Here is a 20,074-nt window from a genome sequence, read left to right as displayed (position 1 = left end):
TCTAGAAGATCTACCCAGTGATGTCATGACCACCTTCACCTCAAACATCAACCACAGCTGGCTATTGGTGAGGCCGAAACAAGAAAAGGCAAAAAGATGAGAAAGCAGGAAAAAACAACACAAATTGAGTAGGAAAGGGGAAGAAAAAAATTGGATATATGAACGAAACAATAGAGACTAAAATAATAACAAATCAATAAAGCAGATAAAGAAAAAAGAAAGGGAAGAGAAAAAAAATGAAAAAAAAGTGAAGTGGCATTTGTCTCAGCTGAATCTAGTGCCCCCTGGGAGCTCCCCTTGGACCCTGCTCTGATGGCTGAGGCTGACTGTTCTGTCTGCCCATTCTGGGATTTCCTGGAGGTACTTAGGTGCTAATCACTGCCAGAAACTGTCCTCCTTGGGTTCTCAGCAATCTGCTTGAAGCTCCATGCAATCCACAGTTTATGTCTGTCCCCACAGGACTTCGCTGCACGTAGGAGAGGCCAAGCTGACCTCTAAGGCTGGTTTGTTAGCAACATGGGGCCCAGGGCTGGGTGAGTAAGCTTCCCAGGTTCCCCTGGCTCTGGCTCTGCCTGCCCGTGCTTGCCAGCCAGCTGTCAATCTTAATCACTCAGAATTCTGTTTCTGAAAGGGCTTTAGGAGGAACTGGGAGTCTAGACATGAAAGGGAAGTGCTGTTCAGATTTCAGGGTAAGTATCCCAGAGTTACTCCTCTGCTAGTGGCCCAGAATATTCCCTTGCCCTCTGCTGGGCAGAGATCCTCGTATGCAGTCCAGTGGGACCAGCTGGAAACCTGGAGTTTCTATCAGCTCTCCCATGAGGGGGAGGCACAGTCAGGGTCCCAGGATAGTGAGACAGATGGCTCCACCCCCAACGCAGTCATTGATGCTTCCTGAGACTGTTCAAACCCTGGGCTTGGCCTCTGCTGCTGTCTCCTATGCAAAGGTTAAGATACAGGGTGTGGCAGGCAGGGCTCCTGAGGGTGAGGCAGGCTATAGCATGTAGGGAGGGGTTTTTTCTTTTCCTGAGCTGTGGCTACTGGGAGCAGCTAGCTCCTCTCAGGAAAAATGGCTGTTTAGGTTTGGGAGGGTACGACGGATGCAGGACTTCCGGCTGCTGCTTTTCCAAGTCTCCCCTCATGCTTCCCACCCCAGCCTCTCCTTAGGCACCTGGAGTCCACACCGCCCTCCCTGCAACAAAGTCTCAGATGAGTAGCTGCAAATGAAAACTTCTGTGCTCTGGGTTTAAAAAATAAACAAAAACTGAGGCTTTCTCTCCAACCGGCTCTAGTCCACTGGCTCCAGACTGCCCAGTGGCCAGCAGCCCTGACACCTTTGATTGCTGGATGTTACATGGGCTGCTGGTCTCAGCTCTAGTGGGGAGCTGTGGAGCCCAGCCTGGGTTCCAGGGCCTCTATCTTCTGAGGGAAAAGACCCTCCCATAGCGATCCCTCCTCACTCTGGGCCGTTTGTCCCTCTCTCAACCTCGCCCTTCCTACTAGTCTCCAGGTGTTTTCTGTCCTTCCTTGATATAAGTCTCCTCCCTACCTGGACCTCAGTTGGTAATTTTGTGTGCATGTTCCCCACTTTAGGTTTATTTCCAGTCTGGAAGTTCTGCCTATTCGGCCACCATATTCTCTCCTCCTCATATGCATATTTTTAAAGTTAACCATTATTATTCTTACCTTTTCCTGAACAATCCATTGACTTTAAAATATTTAGCTCTGGTCACTCTTCTCTACTTGCAAATTTTGAGCATCTATTTTTTTATCCTATTTTTCTTTAATAAAAATAAACAGGCATTTTCTTATACAGTTAATGTTCATTTATATTTACCACTTTCTTGGCTATTAATTCCTTTTTGTTTATAATATCTGGGATCTGAGATCACATTCTTCTTCTGGGAAGTGCATGATTATAGAATTTCCTTTAACAAAGATTTGTTTGTTTCAACTTCCTCATATTTTGTTTGTAAAAAAAAGTGACTTTAATTTGCCTTTTTGCTGAGTATACAACTTTAGACTAACAGTTATTTTCTCTCAGCACATTTTTCTACTGTCTTCGGGCTTCTGTTCTGCTTATAAGTGTAATTACTTTGTAGATAATCTACTTTCTGGCTTTTGTGATCTTTTCTTCATCTTTAGTGTTCTATATTTTCATTATGATTTGTCTAGAGGTAAATTTCTTATCCTGCTTGATATTCAGAGCATCCTACTCATAAGGTTTAGCATCATTCAACAATTCTGTAAAATTCTCAGGCACAATTTCTATCTTTTCATTCTGAAACTCTGATTAGAGAGCTCTCTATCATTCATGTTGTGTAACTTTTCTTTCCATTTTTTCTTTCAAAAATGTTTTTCCATTTTTTTTTCTTTCCAGTCTACATTCTGGTTAATTACTTTACACCTATTTTTTAGTTTATGATTTTCTGTTCAAGTGCTTCTAATCTGTTGTATTCACCATTTACTAATTTTAAGTTTCAGGTGCTATGTTTCTTGTTCTCAAACGTTTTATTTACTTCATTTATAATTCCTCTTGGTCTTTAATTTTTAATATTCTCTTTGCTTATTTTTAAAGTATCTCTCTTTTTTTTTGCTCATTTTCAACTATCTCTAGTTTCTTTAAATGTATTAAATACACTTTTGAATATGCTATATTTATTAATTCCAACATTAAAGTATTTTCAGGTATGATTCTACTGTCTATGTTTTCTGCTGGATCTTCCTCATGATGACCTTTTTTGTGCCTATTTTGTGATTTTTTTACTATGGGAACAAATTCTTTAGAATGTTATTGGTGGGAATTCTTTGAGTCTTGGGATAAAGTTGTATTTCTCCAGATAATTTATATTTCTTCTGCTAGTGTAAACATAAGACTACTTTTAGTTAAATTCTCTATTTAAAGCTCCCTGTCCCACCTCCACCCCCCCAACCACCACCCCAAAAAAAATTATATAAGCAGAATGAATTTGGGCTGGAGACCTACATTAGGGCCAGCTAGTACATTATGATTTCTCAAAGGCAAAATCTTTTCAGTTAAGGACAAGTTTGCAGTTGTCCTTCTGCCTGGTGGATTTATTTCCCACACTCCTTATACAAGGGATACAGCCTTTTGAGTCCCAGCTCTATGTGAGGGCCTGTATTAGATTTCCCAGCCTAGGTGGGCCCACGACTATCTCTCCACACAACATTCAGCTTTCAGAAACTGAAGCTCAAGGTCATCAGTTCTTGGCAAATACCTTCAGGGTGAATAGGCTTCTGTGTTTGCTTACCTACCTGGCTTCCCTGTTACTGTTATTGCTGTTGTTATTTCTCCTCCTCCCCTCTTCTTTTTCTTTTGTTTCTGAATATTCATTATTTTCTTGTCATCCCAACTCTTCATTTAAAACCCTTTAAAAATAATTTAATACAATGATCCAGTAATCCCTCTTCTGGGTGTCTACTCAAAAAATTTGAAAACATTTATTTGCAAGGATATGTGCAGCCCTATGTTTATTGCACCATTATTTATGGTAATCAAGACATGGAAACAACTCAAGTGTCCTTCGATAGAGGACTAGATAAAGAAGATGTGGTCCATATATTCTATGGAATACTACTCAGCCATAAGAAAAGAGGAAATACTGCCATTTGTGACAACCTTGAGAATATCATGCTAAGCATAACAAGTCCATCAGAAAAAACTAAGTACCATATGATTTCACTCATATGTGGTATATAAAACTAAAACTCATCACAGTATGATGGTTAACCAGAAGGAAGGGGGTGGGAGGATAGTAAAGGGTAAAGGGGGCCAAATATATGGTGATGGAAGAGGATTTAACTTTAGGTGGTGGGCATACAATGCAATATATAGATCATGTATCCTAGAAATGTACACTTGAAACATATAATAATCTTAGAAACCAATATCACCCCAATAAATATAATAATCTACACTAATAAAAGACAAAGATGCTAATTGACCATACCTTCGCTATGCCCACCAGCCAATTAGAAGAGTATGCAAATTAACCCAACAAAGATGGCTGTTAAATTTGCATACTGCAGGTGGGGCGGGCAGCGCCAGACGCCCCCGCAGATCCAGGCCGCAGATCGGGGACCAGGAGGCGGGGCGGGCAACGCCAGAAACCACCCATGGGATCCAGGCCCCAGATCGGGACCAGGGAGGCAGACGGGCAGTGGCAGATGCCATCTGGTGAGGCAGAGCCGGCGATCGCCCCGGCCATAAGCCTGAGGCCTGGGTAGGGATGGAGCCGGTGACCGCCTGGGACTGGGGGTCCCCTGCCCAGGCCTAATGCCCCGCCAGAAGCCTGAGGCTTGGGCAGGGGTGGAACCTGCGATCAGAGTGGGCTGGGGGACCCCTGCCCAGGCCTCAGGCCCTATCCAGAGGCCTGAGGCCTGGGCAGGGTTGGAGCCTGTGATCAGAGCTGGCTGCGGGTCCCCTGCCCAGGCCTAATGCCCCTCTGGCCTGAGCAGGGGCAGAGCCTGCTATCTGAGTGGGCTGGGGGGTCCCCTGCTCAGGCCTAATGCCCAGCCTAAGGCCTTAGGCCTGGGCAGGGACCGAGCCAGGGATCGGTGTGAACTATAGAGGAAACACCTTTTCTGACCGCTCATTGGCTAAGCTCACTGTATGCCACTGGTAATATTCTTAGTAACTTGGGTAATAAGCATCCAAGAAGGTGATGTAGGGTTTTACCACCTCACTCCTGGAGAAAAAAACGAAGGTCTGCTGCTGGAGGGCTAAGAAATATCATATCCTGCCCTAGCCGGTTTGGCTCAGTAGATAATGCCTCGGCCTGCCTACCACAGGGTCTGGGTTCAATTCTGACCAAGGGCATGTACCTAGGTTGTAGGCTCTTCCCTGGCTGGGGCCCAGATCAGCGCTCATGCAGGAGGCAACCAATCAAAGTGCTCCTCTCACTTTGATGTTTCTCTCTATCTTTCCCTTTCTCTTCCACATTCTCTAAAAATCAATGGAAACATATCCTCAGGTGAGGATAAAAAAAATAATAGGGAAATGTCATATCCTATGAAAAACACATCTTGAAAATGCCTAAAGAAAGTTGTCATTTTTTCATGGTGACGGGACTGGAGTCCGTGTTGATGAAAACACCTTGGTGGCTGCAGTGACTGGCAGTGGCTGCAGCAGCGCGGTGATGGGGCTGGTGCCTTCCCCTGATCAGCCGGGTTACCTCCCACAAAGGGAAGCCAGACTGCGGCTTAGGCCCGTTCCCCAAGGGGAGCAGGGAGCAGGCTTAAGCCGTCAGTAGGACATCCCCTGAGAGCTCCCAGTATGTGAGAGGGGGCAGGCTAGGCTGAGGGCACCCCCTACCCAGTGCATGAATTTCGTGCACCGGGCCCCTAGTCCTATATAATAAAAGCCTAATATGCTAAGTATCTGGTCATCCGGTCATCCATTCAACCAATCAAAGCGTAATATGCTAATGATATGCTAAGCAGTGGTTCTCAAGCTATTGGTCGCGACCCCTTTGGGGGTCAAACGACCCTTTCACAGGGGTTGCCTAAGACCATCGAAAAACACATATATAATTACATATTGTTTTTGTGATTAATCACTATGCTTTAATGATGTTCAATTTGTAACAATGAAATTGGGGGTCACCACAACATGAGGAACTGTATTAAAGGGTCACGGCATTAGGAAGGTTGAAAACCACTGTGCTAAGGCCTCTCAACCGCTCGCTATGAAGTGCACTGACCACCAGAGGGCAGACAGTCTACTGGTTGACCAGCCATTATGACATGCACTGACCACCAGAGGGCAGACAGTCTACTGGTTGACCAGCCATTATGACATGCACTGACCACCAGGGGGCAGACGCTCAATGAGGAGCTGCCCCCTGGTGGTCAGTGCACTCCCACAGAAGCCAGGCTCATGGCTGGTGAGCGCAGTGGAGGTGGCGGGAGACTCTCCCACCTCCACGGCAGCACTAAGGATGTCTGACAAGCTGTCAGTTGGACATCCCCCGAGTGTTCCGGGACTGCAAGAGGGCGCAGGCCAGGCTGAGGGATCCCCCTCTCCCCCACCGAGTACATGAATTTCGTGCACCAAACCTCTAGTAATCAATCATAATTTATCAATTTTTTTAAAAAAGTATTTTCTTCTAGAATCTAATTCAGGATATCCAGTCCATCATACTCCCTGAAACAAAGTCTAGAAACATTTTTGGATTGTGACAGTTGTCCCTAAATAGACCTGGAATTCATATTGTCTACAAACCTGAGTCCCACAAATACTCCAGTGATTTCACTGTCTTGCTTTCATGCTCCCTTCACCTTTAGCAACACCAGACCCTGTGGATAATGCCAAGTGGCTTTTATTTTGTGTATGTGAAGCCCAGAACAGTACTGAAATTACAGAAGTAATAGATAATCTTCAGGTCATCTTTTGATAGTGATAATAATGATAGTTTATTTTAGTGGGCACTTATCTACATGTCAGCCATTATACTAAATGCTTTGTGTTATACATAATCCCACTTAATCCCCACAACAGCCTGATGAAGTAAAACAATTGTCATACTCATTTAAAATATGAAGAAACTGAAGTCTAAGTAATTAAGTAAATCACCCAAGGCCACCGGCAAGGCAGGATTGAAGTTTGAACCACAGGTTCTGTCTGACTCAGAACCAGAGCTATTGACCACTGTACTATACTGTGTGAGTAATGGCTTCTTGGCCATGATGACCGATAGCCACAGAGTGCATGGAAGGTACAGGCAGGAATGCATGGCTGAAGGGGCCCCAAAACTTATCCATCCCAGAGCATTTAGCCTTCAGATGCCCTTAAAACTAGAGGTGCATCACCTGTTAGGTGAAGGCATTGTGTCTTTAACCCTTTATTTGTGGGAATGGCAGCACAGAACTGCTGGCAACGCAAGAAGGAGATAAAACTATCATATATGTAGCACCTATTATGTTCCAGACTCTGAGCTGGGTGCTCCCACACCAATACTGTAAAATGGATATTCTCACCATATTTTTCAGATGGAACAACTGAAGCTCTGAGAAGTTAAATGACTTAACCCTGCGTGAGCATGGGGTTCAGACCCAGACGGTCTGATTTCTAGTCCATCTCTCTTCTACATAATACTGAAGATGAAGAAACAATGGGGTGAGACACTAGTCTTAAAGTTGCATGGGAGAAGAAAGAATCAGAGACCAGTCAATGCAGTTAGGGAAGGTCAGCCAGGGCCCCCAAAACGCATATTCAGAGGGAAAGAAAGACACTTTTGCTGAGGACTGGGCTTATCTAGAGGAACTATTTGACTAGAGCCTGCTCACCTGGCAATAAGAATTGGCACACAGACCCCCTGAGTGGGATTTTGGAGCTTGATCCCTCCCCAGTCCTACAACAATAAGAGCCTGGTGTTGGTGGTGAGTAAGCTGTTGATAGCCCCTAGGAATCAGTATATAATAGTTTCTAAGACTCTCACCTATAGTGGGCAATAAAATGCTGGGTTATGCAGTACTCTAACGCTTGAGCAGTATACAGATAATGGTAATTGCAAAGAGTGTGTTAGTTATATGGCTTTTGTTAGCTGCTTTGGAAGCTTTAAAAAGACAAAGATCTACAAAACTCTGATGAAATAAATCAAAGAAAAACTAAATAAATGGAGCAATATCCCATGTTGTTGGATAGACTCAATTTTTTCTTTTTTGTTGACACTATTACAGATGTCCCCATTCCCATCCCCCCTTGCTGCTCCACCCAGCCTCCCCGCTTCCCTCTGGCCATCACCATACTGTTGTCTGTGTCTATAGGTTATGCATATATGTTTTTTGGCTAATCCCTTCACCTTCTTTCAGATTCAGTATTTTTAAGATGTCAGTTCTTCCTAATTTGATGTATTTAATGCAATTCCTATAAAAATCCCAGCAAGTTATGTCATGGATATCGACAAACTGATTCTTAAGTTTATATGGAGAGGCAAAAGACCCAGAATAATCAACACAATATTGAAGGAGAGGACCAAGTTGAAGGACTGACACTACTCAACTTCAAGATTTATTGTGAAACTATAGTAATCAAGACAGTGTGATATTGGCAAGAGAATAGACAAATAGATCAGGGAACAAAAAGAGAACCCAGAAATAGACCCACAGAAATATAGGCAACTTATCTTTGACAAAACAGTAAAGACAATACAATGAAGAAAATATAGCCTTTTTAACAAATTGGGCTGGAAAACTGGACATCTACACATAAAAAAAAATGGACACAGACCTTCCACCTTTCACAAAAATTAACTCAAAATGGATTATAAACCTAAATGTAAAACATAAAACTATAAAATTCTGAAAAGATAACATAAGAAAAAAATTTGATGACCTTGGGTTTGGTGATGACATTTTAGTTGCAACACCAAATGTACAATCCATGAAAGAAATCATTGATAGCTGGACTACATTAACTTAAAAACTTCCATTCTGTGAAAGATGCTGTCAAGAGAATGAGAAGACAAGCCACAGACTGGAAGAAAATATTTACAAAAGACACATCTGATAGAGGACTGTTATCCAAAATGTACAAAGAACTCATAAAACTCATCAACAAGAAAAATGAACACCCTGATTTAAAAATGGGCCAAAGAACAGACACCTCACCAAGGAAGATATACAGAGAAGCATATGAGAAGATGCTCCACATCATATGTCATCAGGAAAATGAAAATTAAAACAATAAGTATCTGGGGATTCTCTGTACTTACTGGTCAGTTTTGCTGTGACTCAAACTGCTCTAAAATTAGCCTATTTAAAGAAAGAAACGGAAATAAAATGACAGGCCCAGATTAGGTAGTGATCAATTCAAGGTTCACTGTGGAAGCCAGAGGGCCCCTGTGGAGACTCTCATCTCTTTTACCCACAGGGCCCCTGGGCTGAAACTCAGGCCCCACATAAAGGTGGCAATGCTACTAAGAAGACAAGTCTCCCATATAAAGGCCAAGACTTCATGGAAGAAGTGAGACCCTGAGATATGCAACAGGGACATTGGATGAACCAACCTGAGAATCTCAAACCCTCAGATGCCCTGAGTCCTCAGGACTAGAAGAATGTCCCTCCTCTTTACTTGAGAAGAACAGCCTCCCCAAGGCTTAGAAACTATGCACAAAGCTCACCTGAGATAGGCTCCTTCTAGAATGATTTTGACCTTCTCAAGATCTTTCCCACTGTCACTTGTTGCCCAATAACCAGGGTCAGGATTCAGCACAGCCCAAGAAGATAAACATGCTCCCTTCTCTGGGAGGAGAGAGCTTACACATCAGAAGAATGTTAGTATCTGGCTGGTGAACCTGCAAGAACCATGGGAACACGTGTGGGAGTGGATTTTGAGTTTGAGCTCACTACGGTCGGCTAAAGAAAACATTGAATATCTTTTATATTTATTGACATTGGAGCGTGCCATAACTCATGACCCAGTATCTTGGCAAGGACCTTTGGAGCCCTCCCTAAGACACTGCTGGTGCCTTCTGCAAGGGTGGACTCAATGAAGGCCTGATCAAAAGGTGAAGATGCTGGGATGTTTGGCATGAGATTGAGGAAGGGGTGAATTCTCAGGAAAGTGAAAATGTTACAATGGATGTATTATGAAAAAGCACAGACCTCACTTTATTTCCTCAAAACATTCACAGCCCACTCCCATGATAAGGCATAAAGATGGCACAGGAAAGGGAACCACCAGCATCTTCTAGAACAGTGGTTCTCAACCTTGGCTGCACATTAGAATCACCTGGGAATCTTTTTAAAATCCTGATTTCTGGGCCTCATCCTCCAGAAATTCTGTTTCTTTGTTATGGGGTGGGGCCACAACATTAGTAACAAAGAAACAGAATTTCCAGAGGATGAGGCCCAGAAATCAGGATTTTAAAAAGATTCCCAGGTGATTTTAATGTGCAGCCAAGTTTGAGAACCACTGTTCTAGAAGCTCAGTGGTAGTAACTGTTCTCTGCATGACAGGGTTAAAAGTAGGAGATGCTGCCATGGAACTGGGATCCCCAGAATTCCTCGGGTGGATGATGGGATTCCCGAAAGGCTGATGCTAAGGAGAGCATTTAATCAGCAGCAGCAAGGTAGACCATTACTGTAATAGGCAGCAGGCTGGAGCGGTGATCAGGCTGCCTTCACCTGCGGGGATCTTCATGGTTGCTAATTGACCATGCTGTTCTGGGGACATGATATAAAGCCTAAATAAATAAATAAACAAACAAAAAAACACTGAACGCTAACAAGTAGAGGCTGCTGTCAGCTGCCACATGAGAATGCGATGTTCTACATACAGTTTCCAGATCTAAGTCAGTTCACAGGCCTGGGACCCATTCATTGAAGAGGAGGCCAGATCTCAAGAAAGGACCCATTTCCTAATCCCCTCCCCAAGAGTCCTGCATCCAGTTACTATGGTAACTGTGCATTAGGAAAAGAGAACAGCCAAACAGACATTTCAGGAAATTCTGGACATGGAGTCTGAGCTGGCACTGATCCCAGGGGAGCTGAAATGTCATTGTGGTTGTCTAGGTAGAGTGGGGATGTATAGAGAGTAGGAACCACGGGATGGAAGTGGGAGGGGAACTTTGAAATCTTGCCCTTGGCCTCCTCTGCAAAGGTGATCATCATGGCACCGGCCTCAGGACTATGATAACTAGCTGAGATGCTCCTGGGAGACCACAACCATCTGCTGCCTCGAAGAAACTGCTCTCCAGTCTCAGAGGTGGCTTCCCCATAGCCTCAGCATGGGATGGATCACACTTGACTAGGGGTCAGGAGCTTGGTCCCTAATTCTGGTTCTTCCCTGCCAGCTACTTGACCTTGGGACAGTCCATCACACCTCATTAGCTTCCCAGTTGGTGGGTGGACTGGATGCCAGCCCTCCCCCACCCCAGACCCCCCCTTTCCCCCTCCAAGCCTTCTTCATCTCCAGGAACCAAATCCTGGTGAATATGTCTTTGGGGTCTCAGCAGTTCAAAGAAACTCATGCTCATTATAACTGTCATCCCACAAAGACCTTCAAAGGCTCTATTTGTCTAACACAAATGCCCAACTTGTTTCTGCTGGTAGATACCTGCCAAGTTCCCAGGTACACACAGCCCAGAGCTAAGAGGCCTACGGGACAATCTTGCCTTGGGACAATCCACGGACTATTCATTCCCCCCCCCCCCCCCATGCTCTTCTCCCACGCAGTCTCTGCCTTCAGGGGTCCCCAAATGTGCCATTTGCATCCTCCTTGTGATGCCTTTTGCCAGCCAGGCAGGAGGGGAGAAGGAGGCCCCAAGGGTCAGGCTCTCAATCCAGGCCATGGGCTCGGTTCATTCAGAGACAGGCGGGAGCCTGGTGAGGCTGGGAATGCGCACGTAGGCAGATGTCTGCTGCCTGGAAGGAACTTTAACAGCAGCCGTTTTCTCCTCCCCGGCTTTTGGCAGAGCCCGCACCGTTTCTTCATGCTAATGATGAAAAAAGAAAAACCCTCAGTGAATGTGCAGTGAAATGAATCTGCAATTAATTTTCAATAAGCTTAAAATCCTATCAAAATGCCCTCCCTTGGTATTTTTATGGAAAAGGGTTTGTGCTAGTATGGGCACCATAAAGATCCTGAAACATATGACAGACAGAATCCTCTTAGGCATGCTGAAGGATAATTTGGTCTTTCTCAGAGCTACATTTAAAAAATAATAATAATAAGGTATAGAAATAAGCCAGCTTTTAAGGAAATATTAACCGCTAACCTAAAAACTATCCCCAAAAGCAATCTCCAACTCAGGAAATTGAGCATATGGTTCTCGAGCTCAACCCTTTAGCTTTTTCACATCTTTTATGCATCTCTCTCTTGTGCCAAATCACTTTAAATCCCTCATCACAAGGGCCCTCAGAGGCCTTTATTCCTGGATCTAAAACCAGTGGCGACCCGATGGCCAGAGGCTCCGTCCTTCACCGGGCTGGCTGTCTGCAGGTCCCCACACCAGCCAGGTGGGCAGCATTCCAAGGTGCCTCCACGCACCCCCCCCCTCCCCCGCACCCCCTCCCCCCCCCCCCCCCCCCGCCCCGCCTCCGGCCCCGGGACAGTTTCCAGATCCAGTTCTCAACCCCCACACCCCTCTCTAATTCCAGGCCAAACCGTGGATCCACTAATAACAAAGAGGCCCAGAGATGAAAAGCTGAAGTCCTCCCCGTTCCAGCTGAAGCCGGGTGTCACGTCGGCGGGAGAGGGCCCAAGCTCCAGCGGCCAAATGAAGGCGCACAAAAGCAATTACCGGAGAACCGCCCCGCGTGGGCCAGGTGCCCAGACCTTTCACTTATTTCGCTATAAATGAGTATCACAGAGCAAAATAAACTCTTCCTTTAAAGAAAATCGTATTCAAAGGCTGAAGAAGAGCAGGATGAGGAGAGAGGGAGGAAGGGAGGGACGGAGGGGAGAGGTACAGGAGGAGGCGTCTCCGGTGGACAGGCCAGGGCTTCCCAGGAGCTCAGCCAGGCCCAGGTGGCACTCTCTGCTGGTGAACTCCCACTGTGAGGTTTGCATGGGGAGCAGCTCTGGAAGCTTTGCCCAGCTTCTGGGCTGATGTGTCCTCAGCGGGGAGGCAGCCATTGTGGGGATTTGCTGGCCTCCTAGGCTGGAACCGTGGGTGCCTGGGGGCTGGTAAGCCCCCAAGGGAAGTGTCTGAATCACAGAGCAAGTCTAGGCTGTGGGTGCAGTCTACAGGCTGAATTTAAAGATTGCTCCTACCTCCTTCTGCTTTAGTGGTGGCCCAGGTGCAGGGATTTAAGAAGGCAGCCATCAGCCATGCCTGCCAGGAAACCTTCAATCCTATTTTATGATCTCAGATCACATATACTTGGAGCTTCAGGACTCAACCTCAAAATGAAAGCCAGATGCCCTGCCAAGCTTCAAGTGGACCGTCATTTCAAGTGGACTGTGCTACAGGCTGAGCCAGAACTTGTGGCCAGCAACCTTGAAAGGGGTGTTTTCTGCAATGATCAGAAATGGTGACAAAGAGGATGGCAGAGGATGTTTCTTTCTTGCCTTTGGTAACAGCTCACTCAGGTAGGGAACGGTGTGCTGGCTGGGGCTGCCACTCTGCCCAAGCCCTCAGCAGTCTCTTGGATATGGAGCCACCATCTGGAACCCAGCACATTCAGCACCAGACCAGTTCTCCCATCCCTCTGGCTAGTTTCTTCTTTAAATGCAACTTAGAGAAGTCTCCATCACACCCACCTCCCAAGATGAAGAGAGGGGTTGGAGGTCTCATTTGTTTAACTGGCATATATTGAGCACCTACTAAGTACCTAACAATGTTATAAGCCTTAAGATATAGCTAAACAAGAGGTTCTTGTCCTAGAGCATGAATCTGCAATCTTCAAAAATCTCCCAACCTAAACTAATCCAGTCTAAAGATGGGAGACTTTATTTATTTATTTATATTTATTAAAATATATTTTTATTTCACAGAGGGAGAGGGAGAGAGAGATAAACCATCAATGATGAGAGAGAATCATTGATTGGCTGCCTCCTACACACCCTACACTGGGGATCAAGCCCACCACCCGGACATGTGCCCTGACCAGGAATCAAACCATGACCTCCTGGTTCATAGGTCGGTGCTCAACCACTGAACCACACCAGCTGAGCTGGGATCCATATTTTTAATAGGCTCCGGGAGGTGATTCAAGTGTTTCTAAAGGCCCCAGGGACTTTAGAAAAGCTTGTCTTGGGATTTTCCCATGACCTGGCAGAGAGTAGGTACTCAGTAAGCACTTGTTGAGTAATTGGGTAGGTAGGTAGATAGGTAGGTAGATAGATAGATAGATAGATAGATAGATAGATAGATAGATAGATGATAGATAGAAAGATAGATAAGACGAAGGAAAAGAAAGATAGTGTCTTAGTTCATTCAGGCTGCTATAACAAGATGCCACATGCTGGTATATATAAGCAAAAGAAATTTATTTCTCACAGTCTGGGAACTGGGGGTCCAAGATCAAGGCACCAGAATGATTGGGTGAGAGCCCTCTTTGGGGTTCATAGCTGGCACCTTTTCACTGTGTCCTCACATGGTCAAAGGGCCCTCGTTTATAAGGCACTAATCCCATTCAAAACAGCTCCATCCTCAGAATGTAATCACCTCCCAGAGGACTCATCTCCTACTACTCTCGCCTTTGGGGGTTAGGTTTTCAATATAGAAATTGGGGGGTGGGGGTAGCAAGCGTTTGACCATGACAGATAGATGGATGAGAGAGAAAGAACATAGATGAGTAGATAGAACTGGCTGTGAAATTTTAGTCTCAATTTGACACATTAAAATTTAGAACCTTCCTTATGAGACCTAGTCACACCCCTGTAAATAACAGGGCCATAGTGAGTGCGTCATTTCCCTCTTTGGAGGAAACAAAAAGGAGGACCCCAAAATCACAGAGTCCACACCAGGCAAAGCCAAGTAAGCCACCGATTACCTGCACGCAGCCTTGTTATCTCCTGACAGGACAGTCAGGGTTTCGGCAACTTGCTCGCAAACTCATCGTGTCTGTTTGAAACAAACATCTCATCTGGAGGCAGAACAATTCTGTTGTAACTAATAAGAGTAAATCCAATTCAGGATCAGGTCTCCTCACTCCATCCCAAGATGTGCCAAAGCTCAGAGCCCACACACCCCAGGAGATTCCCTTCCACGATCCCAAGCCCCACCAGAGCCAGTGCCGGCCCAGACAGGAAGGATTGCTTTAAAATTGGCCCCTTGCTGGTTTTCACCAGCACCTTCTCATTCACATACTGTATTAATGTCTAAAAACCAAGGCTTTGGAACACTCCTAATTTCACTTCTTCCTGCCTGACTGGCAACTCTCCTAAAGTTTAAATAAGCCAAAATCTAAGTGTATGGCGGTGGATGGGGGTCAGGATGAAGAAAAAAAGTCCAAGAAAAAATACAGCGTGCTTGACATTTTATTTCAGGAGAATCATTCGTTATGTTCTTTTGTTTTTTTAATATATTTTTTATTGATTTCAGAGAGGAAGGGAGAGGGAGAGAGAGATAGAAACATCAATGATGACAGAGAATCATTGATTGGCTGCCTCCAGCACGCCCCCCCACTGGGGATCGAGCCCGCAACCCGAACATGTGCCCTTGACTGGAATCGAACCTGGGACCCTTCAGTCCGCAGGCCGACGCTGTGTCCACTGAGCCAAACCAGCCAGGGCTGTTATGTTCTTAAGGCTCCTGCTTCATCATTCTTGGTGAATGTCAGTTTGAATATTCAACTTTTCATCAACCTTGATCTCTAGTTGATGCCTCTTCCTCCCTGCAGAGCAGGGATTTCAAAGGGTTAGAGGCAAACAACCACAAAATCACGGCCTCTTAGGGGTTTGGAAACCAGACTGTCTCTCCTCCTGCTTCATCTCTCTGGGCAATTGGTGTGTCCCCGGAAGCTGCACCTCACTCCACTCCATGCCGGTCCCAGCGTCTATGGAGGACGTTTTCTTTCCTTCCATGTTTCAGGGGACAAAACCTTTTGAACCTGAAGCTGGGGCACTAATAAATTCTGCACATGGAATGGAGAGCTGTGTGACCTGAAATGTACTCGATTTGGACGAGTAATTGTTCCTGCAGGTGTTTTCTGCTGATGGTGTTAGGTTGCCAAAGCATCTTAAGATGGGTTGGGACTTAAGATGAACTCAGACAAACTAGCTGGAGCCCTATGGAGGCCTTCAGGACCAGGTTTCATTGCTCCAAAATATTTTCCGGTTTTTGTTTGAGTGTGGCAGCCCAGGGTGGTAGGAAAGGCAGCTGCGGTTGGAACCCTAGCATTCCCATCAACTAGCTGTGACCTCTGGACCTCAGAGTTCTCATCTGTAAGCTGGGCAGGGAAGATGCCTGTTCATGAGGGGACGTTTGAAAAACACAAACGCCGTGTAGGAAGCCTGGCCTGGCATGGCCTCTGACACATGGTGGCCACTCAGTCCAAGTCCACTCCTCCTCCCCCCCCGGCCTTCTTCCTAGGGATTTTGAGGGGTCAGAACAGGGTCTTCTGCTCAGAAAAGTTCTCCTCTCAAGGTTTCGTCCCTGCATAAATTCAACAAGCTAAGACTCCTTTGTTGCTCAACAGAAAATTTCTCTGCAGTCTCACCTTGGTTATAGCAACTCCAATATCAACCTCTGCTTCACTCCAAAAAAGACTATGGCACTGCAATTTAAGTCCTGTGAAGGCGAAAACGTAACAATCAACACCTGCAAAAAGAACTAATACATTAATCTTTAAAACCTTGAGAGATTATTCCAACATAGTAAATCGACACACTTGTTTTTCTTTCCTGAAAAGACCTCTGTCCTTGCTAGCATCCATTCAAATAGTGGATCATTATTTCTAGGACACAATTGTTGCTGGTGGAAATAGGATTCTTCCACGGAGTTATGAGAAAAGCATTTTGGGGGCCCATGCATAGGAGGACGAGGTGTAGTGGTAAGATTTATTGGAACAAAAACAAAAGACTCCCTCCAGGTGCCATCATGACCAGATGGCTCCGCTCCCTCTCACTGCAGAAGTGCCGCCTCTGGAGCTGCCACACTGTCCCCACCAGGCTCGGGAGGACCAGGGCCCAGAGATGCCCTGCCATTTCCAGGGCAACGGAAGCTCTAGCAGTCTAGCTCAGTCTCTTTGTCCATCCTGCCCCCTGGCGCTGAGCTTGGGCCCAAGTGGCTGCCACACCCAGGCCGGCCCTGCTGCTGTTGGGAGAGAGCACATGAACCAACGACCCTCGGGCCTTTGTTAAGCTTTGGTAATATCTTCTTAGGTTTGGGAAAGGGTAAGCTTTCTTTCCAACTAACCAATCTCTTTCCTGGTTCTTCATGGGCTTGTGCTAGGCCCTCTCTCTACTCAATCTTTTTCCTGGATATTTGGGGGGAGGGGAGGAGGTGAGGTGTCATGCCATTATCCTACCCTATCCTTTCCCCAGTTTAGACTCCTCCCCTTATGTCAGCAGAGGAATGTATCTCTTACTGTTTTATCCCTCTCCCTTCTCCCCAGTAGTCCATGCAAATGGCTGGTTTTCCCCCGGAGATTGAAAAGCCAATCTGGGAATGAAATAGGATGTGGCTGTCCCCTGGGATGTCTGAAGCTGTAATTTATAGACTTAATCAGGCTTAGGCTTAGCCAGTTCTGTGCCCTTCTTTTTTTTTTAGCATCTAACTAGCTGACTGCCTACTGTAATACAATTATACTTTTCTCTTAAGAAAAAGAAGTTCTGGGATTTAGGAAAATCTTTGTAGACCGCGCATAAATCCCCTCTGTGCTGCACTGCAGCATGGGCTCCCCACTCCCCACCACATGCAGAAGCATCCTCTTAGCAGACTATCCTCCAAAATGTTCCACCACGGATCCAATACTTTGGGTTAAGCATTATCTTCCACTTGGATCCTGGGCGGTTAGGGGGCATAATAGTTGCAAATGGCAAGATAGCAGGAGTAAACCTCAACTCATGTGCAATAATTTAACATGCAAAAAATATAACTGTATTTCTTTTCCTTAGTTCAAACTTATTCCAGACACCTGAGTCCTGAATCCTTTTAGTTTCCTCCCATTCTCCTGATTTCTGCCCCGCTCTCTGGGGGTCTTGGTTCCTTATTCTCATAAGACTTGGGTAGGAAGTGGACCCCACTGGTGGGTGTCTACCTCATTTGCCTGATCCAATCCTCTGGTGATCCAATCCTAGGTGGCTTCACATCCTCCTAAGACAAGCAGCACTATGCTGACCATCCTGGTGCATGTGTCCCGGTGAGGCTCTCTGGCACTGGAGAGTAGATGGCTAGGTCCTGGGGTACGTGTTTGCCCAGTTTCACTCTGCACTGACAGATTGCTCCCCAAGATCGCTGGACTAGCATAATCATGGTCCCCAACATGTACCATTATCCAGCTTTTATTTATTTATTTTTTTAAATATATTTTATTGATTTTTTACAGAGAGGAAGGGAGAGGGATAGAGAGTTAGAAACATCGATGAGAGAGAAACATCAATCAGCTGCCTCCTGCACACCCCACACTGGGGATGTGCCCGCAACCAAGGTACATGCCCTTGACCGGAATCAAACCTGGGACCTTTCAGTCCGCAGGCCGACGCTCTATCCACTGAGCCAAACCGGTTAGGGCCCATTATCCAGCTTTTAATGTTTGTCAATGTGATAGGTGTAATGTGTGTCTACCGCATTTTTGCTTTAGTGTTTCCTTTCTGTGATTACCAGTGAGACTCAGCATTTCTCTGTGTACTTGATATAATCAGGTTCCCTTCTGTTAATTGCTTATTCCTATCCTTTGCCCATTTTTGTAAATTGTTCTTGACCTTTTTATTGTTGGTTTTTAAGAGTTCCGTTTATATTCTGAATGTTACTTTATTGCTCTTTCCTCCAACTTTCTATTTTTAAAATTTTCAAAGTAACAAAAAACTTGCCTGACTATCATAATAGATTTAAGTAGTAAAAATTGTTCCATGCCTGCTTTATTTATCTCTATTTCTATGACATAAGTGTATAGATATATAAATATATTTAGATGACACATTTGAAAGTTGCTGACATTCAGACACTTTCCCACTAAATATTTCAGTGTGAATCTCCAGAGAACAAGAACATCCTCCTACATAAGCCATAATATAATTCCCCCAACCAATAAACTTAACATTTATACAACACAAATGTCAAATTCTGGGTTCATATTCAATGTTTTCCACTTGTCCCAATAATTTTTGACATTGTAAAAACACTTACCAATCTGTTATAGATTTATAAATGTCATCTATGAAGACCACTTAACAAAATCTTTAATTTTGATATCAAATGCATTAATTTTTCTCCCTAAGGAGAGCGGTTTTGAGGGTCGCATTTAAGAAGATTTTGGCAATCCCCAAATAGCAAAGATATCTTCTAACAATTTTTCCTGTTAGTTTTATAGTTTCACCTTTCAAATTTAGTTCTTAAATCTAAGTAGGGCTCATCACTGTACAGGGGAAGAGTAGGATTCAACTTTATTTTCATAGAATGAGCAAGGTTTTCCAACACCATCTAACAAGCAAGCTGTTCTTGCCCAGTGATTGTGGCACTCTGTCACACACCAGGCCCGCACAGAGGGGTCTGTTTTCAGGCTCTCTCTTCTTTCTGTGTATCTCTATGCCCATTCCTGCACAGGAACCACCAGGGGCGTTGCCACATGCTCTCACATCTTCCTGTCTGAGCAATCAAGTGCTCTCTCTTTGCTCTTATTTCCAACTATTTGGGGACTTTTATTCTTCTGTATCAGTTTTAGATTTAAGTTCCTCATTTTTCCCATAGCCAGGCTTTGTAATAAGAGCTGGCTTGTGACACTAAGCAGCAAAGTTACAAATGAGGGCCCTATTTCTCAAAACTTATTTCAGACACCACAAAAATGCTAAAATGTATCTTGAAAATAGACAAATTAAATCAAATATTTGTGAAGTGGTTGTGAATTCCATTTCACAAGTTCAGATGTGCAAAGAAAACTCTTTTTCTAATATCTCAAAACTCAGCTGAATTTCTTTGTATAGCCCCTATTCTTCGGTGGTAGCAGAAACTTCACTCCTGTTTATTTGGAGACTCTTCCCACCTTCTCTGGATTGACATTAGAGTTCATCCTCCATCACTGCATGCTGCTCTTCAGGCTCATTTTTGATTCCCAACCACTCGTTGATTTTCTTCTGCCGGGTGCCTTTCTGGGTGAGCCATACCAGGTACTGGTCTCGGATCTTGTGCAGCTGCATGAGGTCTGGCTTCAGGCTGTTCATGCGCTTATTGATCTCCTGATTGTCCAAGGCCTGTGTCCACAGCTCCTGTTCCAGCTTCATGTGGCTCTCGTGGACCTCAGTGAGACTTGAGCCCTTCTGAGTTGAGCAGGATCCTCTGCGTCCCTTTCTCATTGCCCTCACGCCAGAAGCGCTCCAGACACTCCTGGCTGCACTTCTCTTGAGTCTGGGCCTGCTCTTCGAAGATCTTGATGGTTTCACTGAAGGCTTTGGTTGTGGTGTGCTTCATCTGCAGTTCCTGGGAGGTGTGTGTGTACTCCTCGTAGA

Source organism: Myotis daubentonii, chromosome 1, assembly GCF_963259705.1.
Source record: "Myotis daubentonii chromosome 1, mMyoDau2.1, whole genome shotgun sequence".
NCBI lineage: Eukaryota > Metazoa > Chordata > Mammalia > Chiroptera > Vespertilionidae > Myotis > Myotis daubentonii.
The sequence above is the reverse complement of the archived record's forward strand: the minus strand, read 5'-3'. Positions refer to the sequence as shown.